The following is an 11,597-nucleotide window of genomic DNA, read 5'->3' on the forward strand; positions in this document are numbered from 1 at the left end:
CTGTGAGTACTTTATTTCGTATTATAAATCGGCGTTGATCTGCTTGTCTCTGTTCTGTTATTTCTGATTCTGGAAGTTGTTCTTTCAAGAACTGGTACATTCGTTTTAGATATCCTCTTCTTGTTGGACTTGATCTGTAATAACAGATCATTATTTCTTTGTTTTCAATCACTGTGTATTTGTGATGGGTAAACACCTTTTCTTCCAGTAGTTCTGCAGCTGCTGGCTCTGGTTGCTCAGCGAACAGTCCTGAGTCCTGTAACCCATTTTTCACCAGATATCCAGGAACTCCAACATCTAGTGCGGACCTTGTTAACCCGGGTGACATCCGAGCCGGTATGGCATTCTGAAATTTACGTCTCACCATATTTTTTATGGGAGAGACACTCTTTGTCTGACTCCTCTGATGAGACCTGTCCAGTATGGTTGAACCTCTGGCATAGCTCTCATCTTCCTCAGAGTACACAAGCCCCACAACCACATCAAGATAGTGCCTCACTGGGGGATTATTATTATTATTATTATTATTATTATTGTTGTTGTTGTTGTTGTTGTTGTTGTTAAAAATATTATACTTATTCTGTATTAATAATGAGAAAACTTAGTTATCAATAGTTTAGTATTTAACACATGGAGGAGTGACTTGATCAAAACTAATAAACACTATATCAACTGTAATCCTCACTAGTTTTATTTTGGAATTGCTTGCTATTAAATATTTATGTGCTATAGAAAGATTTACAAATAATAATACAGGTAGTCCTCAACTTACAGCCATTTGTTTAGTGATTGTTCAAAGCTATAATGACCTTTTGTCACACTTAAACCATTGCAGTATCCCCATGGTTATATCATCCAAATTTGGGCAATTGGCTACTGGCACATATTTATGGCAGTGACACTGTTCCAGGGTCATTTCCTAACCTTCCCAGCTGGCTTCCAACAAGCAAAATCAATGGAGTAATCTAGACTCACTTAACATAATTCACTTAATTCACTACATAATTCACTTAACAACCACAGTGATTTGCTTAACAACCATGGCAAGAAAGTTATAAAATGGGGCAAAGTTCACTTAACAACTGCCTTGCTTAGCAACAGAAATTTTGGGTTCAATAGTGGTCAAAAGTTGAGGACTGCCTGTAATGATAACCACATTAAAACTATTCTACAATGCTATATTCCCTATATGATCAACAAATACAACATAAGAATTCTAGAAATATAAATCTACATATATAAGTATAAATGAAGTTGTATCTTCTTGCAGTGACATTATTATGCACGTGCACAATTAAAATAAGTGTTATGAGTGACTTAAAGAAAATTTGGGCTCAAAGTCTCAGAAGACCCAATGTTGGCAAATATTCTCTGTTCACACATATGTGAACTCAAACAAGTGTGAGAATTAGGGATCTTTTCCAAAAATGTAGTATGCACATAGCAGTTATATGCTTTGGGGATTTCAGTCATTTGGAGAATAGCAAATTCCTAATTATAAATGAGGAGTAATGAAATTAAACAGCCATGTAGATTAACAAAAAAATTATGAATAATTCCATAAAAATATTGTTCAAGTTCAACAAGGCAAAGTTTTAATTTATGTACACAGACAGAGTCAATTACAAAAATGGCTAGGTGAATATTCCCATAACTAGCACATAAACTGTAACAGTACATGTAAACCATTCTAAACATAGATAAAGAAAGTAGAGAAGATCTGTTATACATTAAGAAGAATCTGAGTACTGATTTTAAAAAAAAAAGAGTAGACCATGGAAATAAAATGAGCTTATTCTATTTCAACCAAAGGAAGAGAGAAAAATGTTTGTTTTTAGTTTAGCCAAAATGGCTCCACCTAACTCTTTGATGCTGTTGTGTTTTCGGTTCGCAAGCAATTGACGAAGACGCATGGTGGAAACAATAGCTCTTTATTCTCCTTCTACAACTCCAAGCAAAGAGCAAAAGGCACGCAGGCCTTTTATAGGGTCAGGAACCCAGTCAATGCTAACCAATAGGAACGCAGCGTGTTCGCGCCTTGCGCATGCGCACAAGGCTGACGCCGCTCTGTCTGGTCCCGGGCAGCTTTTACAATGCCTGGGACCATTTGCAACCTTTCTGGGCCTGCTGAGTTTCCTCAACAGGCCCAGGACACAACACCCCTCCCCCCTAGATAGAACACACACAATTCCAATTTTCTTTACAATAATAATAAAAGAAAAGAAAATAATATTCTACTCCATACAACACCTTCTATAACTAATAGGGTTATCTAACCAACCACTCTCTAATGTGGGCTTTGCGTGTCTATCTATTTCCCCAACGTAGGTTCATCTCCATGACCTAGACTTGTAAGGTTCCTTGTGTTGACAGAAACCTCACATAATTGCCTAGATGCTTAGGAGGGGCCTTAGCCCGTTGTGACCTACGCAAGGTTAGGGAGGGGGCCTGGTCGCGGGCTCGAGGGATTAAGTTCCCTGGAGCCATCCAGGGTAGTTGTCAGCTCACCTGCTCGGCTAGGCAGACCAGGACTTGTACTTAAGGGCGCCTGGCCTACTGGCCCGTCTGATGGGCTCGCTAGACCAGAACTTTTATGCACATGTTTTGCAGGTGACCCCTGGTGAGGCGTACTGGTGAAATTGCCAGGGTTCTTTCCAAGCTCCTTTAGACCAGCTGGAATTCCCCAACCTTCTGAATTGGTTGCGGATTCCCCAACTACCCTGGATGGCTCCAGGGAACTTAATCCCTCGAGCCCGCGACCAGTCTCAGACGCGACCTGCATTGCAGGAGTGCCCCAATAGTTCCAGTCCCCAGTGGCCGAAGTGCCAGAGTCAGGAGCCGCCTCTGTGGCAAACCCCTCCTCAGGTGAATTCCTATTTGGAGCTCTTGCTGATACGCATGACTCCCTGTTCGGCGCAATAGCTGAACCGTGAGGATGCCCTTGCTCTGCCCCTGGGAAATCCCTAGCGTCCTGCGGTAACTCCCAGGAGCAATGAGGCAGGGTCTCCAGATGTTGACCTGAAATGCGATCTGGTTCCTGGGCCCCTTCCCCCCAAGAGCGGAGGCAGGGGTGGAAACATCATGGGACAACCACCAGCGCCGTTGATCGATGTGACGCCTCAGGACGCAGCCATCTCCCAAGGTCACTTCATATGAGAGAGGTCCAGAAATCTTACAGATGACAGCAGGGACCCAGAGGTGTCCAGGATCATAGTTCTTAGCCCAGACTGGATCGCCCACCTGAAGTCTCCTAGGTGCCCGCGGCTGTGACACCTGTGAAGCCACCCAGTCAGGGTACAGTCTATCCAACTTAGTAATGAGGCGGCGACCCCAGCGCAGTTCAGCTGGGCTCTTTCCGGTGGCAGTGCATGGTGTGGTGCGATGTGCAAGAAGGAAATCTGCTAACCTGTGATGCCAGCTGCCGTATGTCAGTCTTTTGAGTGCATCTTTGGTGGTGCACACCATTCTCTCTGCTTGCCCATTGATGGAAGGGTGAAAGGGAGCTGACGTTGCATGCCGGATCAGGTTGGCCTGAAGGAAAGCCTGGAACTCACAAGATGTAAATTGAGGACCATTGTCAGATACAAGCACATCTGGAAGGCCATGTGTAGCAAAAATTCCTCTTAACACCTGGATGGTCCTGGCAGTAGTAGTGGAGGAGACAGGTACAACCTCTAGCCACTTGGAGTGGCTATCCACAAGGATAAGGAAGAATTGCCCCTGAAAGGGCCCAGCATAATCTAAATGCACCCGTGACCAAGGGGTGTGCGTCTCCTCCCACCTGTGTACTGGGGCCTGAGGCATTTCAGGCCATGATTGTTGGCACACTTGGCACCCGTGCACCTGAGCTTCGATAGCTTTATCAAGCCCAGGCCACCAAAGATGGCTGCGCGCAAGCGCTTTCATGCGCACAATTCCTGGATGTCCCTCATGCAGTGAGGACAAGACCCTAGACCTCAGTGAGGTAGGAATAACTACTCTACTCCCCCATAATAAGCACCCATTGAAGGTAGACAGTGCGTTTCTCCTTTGCCAGAAACTTTGAAATGTCGCATCTTGACACGTGTCAGGCCATCCTGACAATACCCATGTCAGCACGCGTGCAAGCGTGTGATCAGTAGCAGTCTCTGCAGCCATGTCCCTCGCATTGAGGGGAGATTCAGGCAACTCTTGAATAGAAAGAACATTAATGGCTCTACCTGTTTCAGAGGTAATCTGCTTAGGCCATCTGCATAGCCCATCTCTTTTCCAGGTTTGTGAACTAAAGTGTAGTCATATGCTGACAGGAAGATGAACCATCTCAGCATACGAGGAAAAATGATATGAAGTGTCTGTTTGTTGGTTGTAAACAATCCCAGCAGAGGCTTATGGTCTGTGTAGACCGTGAAGTGGCGGCCATATTAGAAATCATGGAATTTCTTAATGCCAGCCACTATTGCCAAGGCTTCTCTGTCAATCTGAGCGTAATTCTGCTCTGCAGATGACAGAGTCCTTGAATAATAGGCCACAGGGACTTGTGTCCCATCAGCCTTCAGATGACTAAGTATTGCTCCCACTCCATAAGGAGATGCATCGCATGCAATGCAAACAGGCAGTTGCTCATTGAAATGTGCTAAAACAGCATTGGAAGTGAGCAAGGCCTTAACCTCATTGAAACTCCTGTCATGGACTTTAGTCCACTGCCATGGAGCCCGCTTGTCTAAGAGCCTATGTAACGGCTCTGCCACAGCAGCCTTATGTGGGAGAAATGCATAGTAAAAATTCAAGAGTCCCAAGAAGGCTTGTAACTCACTCTTGGACTTTGGACTTGGGGCCTGCTGAATAGCTTGCAGTTTGTCTTCAGCAGGATGAATGCCTTGGGCATCAATCCTGAAACCCAAGAAGTCAGTTGAAGTGACTCCTATCTTACATTTATCCTGCTTTAACTTAAGGCCTGCTTTGCGAAAACGAAGCAAGACAGCCCTTAATCTCTCTGCTAGATTTTGAGATGACTCCCCAGCAATGAGGACGTCATCAAAATAGGGGCAGACCCCAGGAATACCTTGAAGCGTGCTCTCCATTACACTTTGGAATATGCCAGGAGCTACATTTACCCCAAATTGCAGCCTCTTGACCTTGAAGGCCTCCCTGTGAGTTAAAATAGTCTGGGCCTCTGCAGCTGCCACCTCTCGTAAGGCATCTTGGAAGGAAACATCTTCTTTTGCAAAGATCTTCTGTTGTAAATCTCTGCTCCTTAAGCCGCAAACGAAGCAATCTCACAGCCTCTCTTCCAGATCCTTGAACTCACAAGGCCTGGCCGCTTGCCTTAAGGCAGCAATAAAGTCCACAGCAGATTCACCCGGCCTCTGGTCTCTCTGCTTGAATGCGTGCCTCCAAGCAATGACAGATAACTTCAGCTGGAAGTGTTCCTTCAGCATCTTTTTCAGATCAGCATATGTTACTGACTCGAGAGGTACAGGGGCCACCAGATTTTCTGCGATGTCAAAAGCTTCTTGTCCACAGGCACACAGAAGAGTTGCTGCCTTCAGGCCGTCTTCTCTTATCTGATTTACTCTAAAGTAATTCTCCACCCATGCTATGTAAGAATTCCATCTCTCTGGGTGGGAGACATCGAAATCAGTTAAGCGGCCAATCTTCGACATCGTAAATTTTACGACCTTCACCAATTGCTTCCCCTGCAAGCTGATGTTTGGGAAAGGGTCCTTTAGCCAAGCTCACCCCCCAGCGACGCTGTACTGGCGGAATGGGACGCTGATGCAGACGCCGTCTTCCCTCGTCAGGACTTCCTGGATAAGTCCTTCTTCATTTCTTTAAGCTTGCAAAGGATCCCACCTTTGTCGCCAGTTGTTGTGTTTTTGGTTCACAAGCAATTGACGAAGATGCATGGTGGAAACAATAGCTCTTTATTCTCCTTCTACAACTCCAAGCAAAGACCAAAAGGCACGCAGGCCTTTTATAGGGTCAGGAACCCAGTCAGTGCTAACCAATAGGAACGTAGCATTTTCGTGCCTTGCGCATGGGCACAAGGCTGGTGCCGTTCTGTCTGGTCCCGGGCAGCTTTTACAATGCCCGGGACCATTTGCAACCTTTCTGGGCCTGCTGAGTTTCCTCAACAGGCCCAGGACACAACAGATGCTATGATTCTATAGGCTGACACTGGATTCAAAATATAGCTCTTCAATGAATTATTGTGGAATATTATCCACAATATTCCAGGCCTCAGTTTTCAGGGATAGAAAAGTGTGCTACTTTGCCCAGAGAATTAGATCAAATTGAGAAATCAGTTTGCACAACTGTCTTTTGCAGATATAAGTGCCATTTCAACCAGTTCTAGTGAAACTGGAAAAGAACAGGATACTGTTTTATAATCCCCTTAATAAATCCATCAAAGGAATTAGCGTGAATCAGATTTTCACTGTGAAAACTAATAACTACAAAATGAGAATGAGAAGCTTAGCTAGCCATTTGGTTGCTTAGAATACGGAGAAGTACAAAGCAGCTGGAATATATCAGTACAAGTTGATGATCAAAATGCAAGCAATAGGCTGAACATGCACACTTTCAACTAAGACTTTGTAAAGGTTTGAAACAGAAATTAAGAAAATTGGGAATCAAAAAAATCTAATCCAAATCATATTACAGGGGTCAATAAACTTCTAACAGGCTTTAATCAGTACTTTCCCCCAAGTTACAGGCACACAAATCAAATGCTAAAACAGCCCAGTTGTTACATTTCTACTCTGATACTTTTTTTCTAAATCCTGTTTTAATTTGGGTGGTATGTTTCAAATTATGTAGGACTGCACAATCATTCACATCAGAACTTTATTTAAAATGTTTAAATCAAGTAATTTGCTTTTGGAAGAGAATGGATGAAGTGAACTTTCCCAATGCAAACAAAAGAAATTGTTTTGTTTTGTCACAGGATCAGTAATTAATGATAATTGAAGGTTTGAATTTAAAAATCTAATCTACTCACAAAGACTTGAGGGAGAGGACAGATTAGAAATATAATAGTTAACTAAATAAATCAATAGATTTAATAACATGAAAACAGTGGTCTTCATAGAAGGCTAGTTAATGCATATACTACTTGCCTACAAAATGAAAGTAATATTTCTAAGAGATGTCATATTATGTGCTTGATAAACTGGTCAATATTTGATTAGATTTATGAAACTTTAACTGGAAGTATTTCTAGACCCTGCAATACTTCCTGAGAATCAGATTGGAATTATTTCTTGGAATGCCTTTCCCATATTTTTTTTCATCACTCTTTCCAATTGCTTCATTTTTCTTGCTGCTAGCATGTTATTTCTCCCTTTGATCTTCATCAAGCATGTTATTTTGTATATTCTGAAGTTTTCATGGAAATGTATCTAATTTACTTTTGAAAATGTACAAAGTGCATGAGTTGATTACTTTTTTATTGTTTTCAAAATAAGTATCTCTTTTATGTGGATGGAAAACTCCAAAGGGAATATTATTACTTTTTAACATTTACTAAACTGCTTTTTAGTCTTATTGTTTATTATCCATGCCTTTAAATATTGCCATTAGGGTTCATCTGTTATGCTGGTCTGTAGTGTGCTCCAAACAAAAATGTTTCAATATTTTATTATAGTGATATAACAACCTAAAGAGAAGATATAACTAGTCATAGGTATCCAAATAAAACTGCAGCAGCTAAAGTGGTACAAAAAATAAACATCCTGAATACAAAGTGCTAAACTCAAATATCAGGTCTATCTTCAACACTTCACATACACTTTTCCCTGACAATTGCTTTACCATATTTACATTTAGAGTAATTTATCACAGAGAAATTCTCAATAAATTCATGAAGTAAGATTATCTAGATACCTTACTTAATGTAGTCTCAGCATTGTATTAAATCTCACAATTTCGTCGCTTCTATGCAAACTAGAATAGATTAAAATGCCACCTAGTAGTAGAATTTAGGAAATTGCTGCATTGTGTTTGCATCCCGTTCAGCTTTGATTGAATTTTTTACACCCATTCTTTTCATAAGTGCTAGCATTTTTATTACAAAAGCACCATGACGTCCAATTTAATGAAATTATGCTTTTAAGAGATGGGGTGTTGTCTTACCTGAACACCTTTTCTCAGCATGACGATGGAGAATCCACAATAGATGGGTTGATCCTTGTCTTCCTGCCCAGAGACCAAGTCAATCAACCTTTTGCCACGCCTCTTCCCTTGGGCTAGGAGACCCAGTCTCGACGAAGGTGTAGCCATTGATGACCTTACAATGTGGTGGCTCAAAAATCCCCTGACACAGGACCTGACGGACCTAAATCAAGGGGAGTGGATTCTCCATCGTCATGCTGAGAAAAGGCGTTCAGGTAAAACAAGGCCCCTTTTCCAGCATGACCGATGGAGAATCCACAATAGATGGGACCTACGAAAGCCTCACTGTCCCTGTGGGTGGGAAGCAGTCTGGGCCTGTGTCCCACTATCTAATACTACTCTCTGGAGAACACTCCTACCAAACGAGGCATCTGCCGAGGCGAATCAATCTAGTTTATAATGCCTCACAAAAGGTGAAGGCGACGACCATGTCGCTGCCCTACAAATTTCCTCAATCGATGCTTGCGTTGCCCACGCCACTGAGGTCGCTGCACTGCGAGTTGAGTGTGCGGTGATCCGACTAGGAATTGGCGAGGAGTGTGTCTGATACGCCTCTGCTATAATACCCTAATCCAGTGGTGGCGAACCTATGGCACGCATGCCAGAAGTGGCACTCAGAGCCCTCTCTGTGGGCACGCGCACCATGCCCCGGAGATGGCAACCGTCCCTTTTCAACCAGCCACCCGCTAATTGGCCGAGGTTCCACATGGCCAGATGCATCCCAGCACCCATGTGCCTGCTGGCCTCTGTGTGGAGGGGCCAATGGTGTCAGGCAACAGCCACCCTGGCCCCTGCCTCACCTTTCCCTGTGACAATGGCACCCCCGCCCTGCCTTGCCTTGCCTTGCCTCACCCCACAGGATGAGCCTCCTGCCCCCCGCCCCACCTGCCAGAGACCCCCTGGATCTCCCCCAATCCTGCCCGGCCCCCACAGACGTCCCTCCCCATGAGCAACATCAAGGTGATCACACCCACATTGGCCACACCCACCCAATCTGCCATGACCACCACAGCCATGCCCATCCAGTGGGCCACGCCCACCTGGCACCCGGCGATAAATAAGTGGGTTTTGGGTTGCAGTTTGGGCACTCGATCTCTAAAAGGTTCGCCATCACTGCCCTAATCCATCTGCCAATGGTAGAGGCAGACACCTTCTGGCCCATTGAAGAGGGCTGGAAAGAAACGAAGAGGGCCTCAGATTTGCGGAAAGGAGCAGTTCGCTTAATGTAGTGATGTAAGATTCTGCAAACGTCCAGGGTGTGCCATTTATGTTCCAAGTCGTGAGACATCTGAGGGCAAAAATCTGGCAGCACAACTTTCTGCACCCTGTGAAACAAGGAATTGACCTTGGGAACGAAAGAGGGATCCAACAGCAGGACCACTCTGTCAGCGTGAAAGATGCATAAGTTGTCTCTGATAGACAGGGCTGCCAGTTCAGAAATGTGCCTACCTGATGTGACAGCCACTAGAAAGGCCACCTTAAGCATCAGGAACCTCAGGGAACAGATTCTGATGGGCTCGAAGGGAGGAGAAGTGAGAGCCTGTAGGACCTTGGATAGATCCCAAGAGGGATATCTGTGAACCACGGGTGGCCTGATGTTGGTCGCTCCCTTAACAAAGGAGTGCACCATGGGATGCTGAGCCAAGGGCTCTGAATTGCCATATATAAGCACCGTGGACAGAGCAGCCACCTGTCTGCAGATCATATTGGGCAACAAGCCCTTCCTGAGTCCCTCTAGCAAATAGTCCAAAATCTTTGGGATGGTGATCATCGCTGAGCTTAGCTGTTCTTTCTACACCAGGCACAGAATCATAAATCATAAATCCTGTTAGTAGAGGGTCTCCGTGAGGCCTGCATCACAGTAATGACATCTGATGAGTAGGATTCCTGCAACAGGAGTTGCCGTTCAAATGCCAGGTGATTAACTGGAGCCACTGGGGCTCTGGATGTTGTAGAATCTCCTGGCTGAGTGATATTTGGTCTGGAGGAATCCTCCACGGAGGAGAGATCGAGAGACCCATGAGGTCACCAAACCACGGCCGTCTTGGCCAGTGTGGAGCAACTAGTATTACCTCTGCTCGTTCCTGCAGTATCTTTCGGATAACTGCCTGGATCAGGGGGAGAGGAGGAAAGGCATAAAGCAGGCCTCCAGGCCACGGGCTGTGGAGACCATCTGCTCTTTGCGCCCCTGGAGACGGGAACTGGGAGAAGAACCTTGGGAGCTGGGACTTCACTGGAGTAGCGAATAAGTCCAGCACTGGATGACCCAACCTCTCCGATACCTTTTTGAAGAGATCTGGATGCAGGCGCCACTCGGAGTGATCCACTGTTGCCCTGTTCAAGAAATCCACTTGCTGATTCACCTGTCCCAAGATATGCTTGGCCCTGAGGGAGGAGAGGTTGGTCTCTGCCCAGGTTCCCAACAACTGAGCCCCAGCCATAAGGGACCTGGAACGGGTACCCCCTTGCCGGTTTATGTGTGCTTTCGCCACCACGTTGTCTGTGAACGTGTTGTCTCGCCACTGTACAGCGAAAATGGCGTAGAGCCAGATGTATAGCTCTGAGTTCCAACCAATTTATGTTGTGCTTCAGATCTGATCGGGACCACCGGCCCTGAGCCAACTGTGATTGTAGGTGCACTCCCCAGCCGAACAAGCTGGTGTTCAAAGTCAGGATGAGCCTGATGGGTTCCTTGAACAAGGTCCCCTTGGCTATCGCTGGGGAAATCCATCACTGGAGGGATGTTAGAATCTGTGACGGGACCCTCGCATTTCCTTGTATCTATTACCGTCCCCAAGTGAAGGAGGCAGGTGGAGGGAATTGTCTGGCTCTTCTTGAAATTTACAGAAAACCCATGGTCTTGAAGGGTTTGGACAGCCAAATCCAGGTCCGAATGAGCCAACTGAACCGAGGAGGATTGAATGAGGATGATGTCCAGATAACACTGGATACGCACCGGAACGGATCTCAAATGTGCAGCTATCGCTGCCAGGACCTTTGTGAACACCCTGGGAGACAATGATAGACCGAAGGGTAGGGCCCTGTACTGAAAATGGCGGCCTGCATAGCAGAACCTGAGGAATTTTTGGTGACCGGTGAGGATGAGAATGTGTAAATATGCCTCTGTGAGGTCAATGGATGTCAGGAGATCTCCCTTCCTGATGCCGGCCAATATGGATTGGAGCGTTTGCATCTTGAACCTCCTGTGTGCCAAGTGTGTGTTTAACCCCTTTAAATCGAGGATTGCCCTCCTGAGGTCTTGGAAACTACAAACAGAATGGAATAGAACCCCCGTCCCTTTTGCCCCGCTGGTACCAGCTCTATGGCGCAGATGTCCAGAAGATGTCAGATGGCCTCCTTCATGAGTCTTCTTTTGACCGGATTTTTGGTCAATGGGCAAGGGACGAAATGTCTCGGGGGATTTGATATGAATTCCAGAGACAGGC

This window comes from Protobothrops mucrosquamatus, unplaced genomic scaffold (assembly GCF_001527695.2).
Source record: "Protobothrops mucrosquamatus isolate PMUCROS unplaced genomic scaffold, P.Mucros_1.0 scaffold63, whole genome shotgun sequence".
Lineage (NCBI taxonomy): Eukaryota > Metazoa > Chordata > Lepidosauria > Squamata > Viperidae > Protobothrops > Protobothrops mucrosquamatus.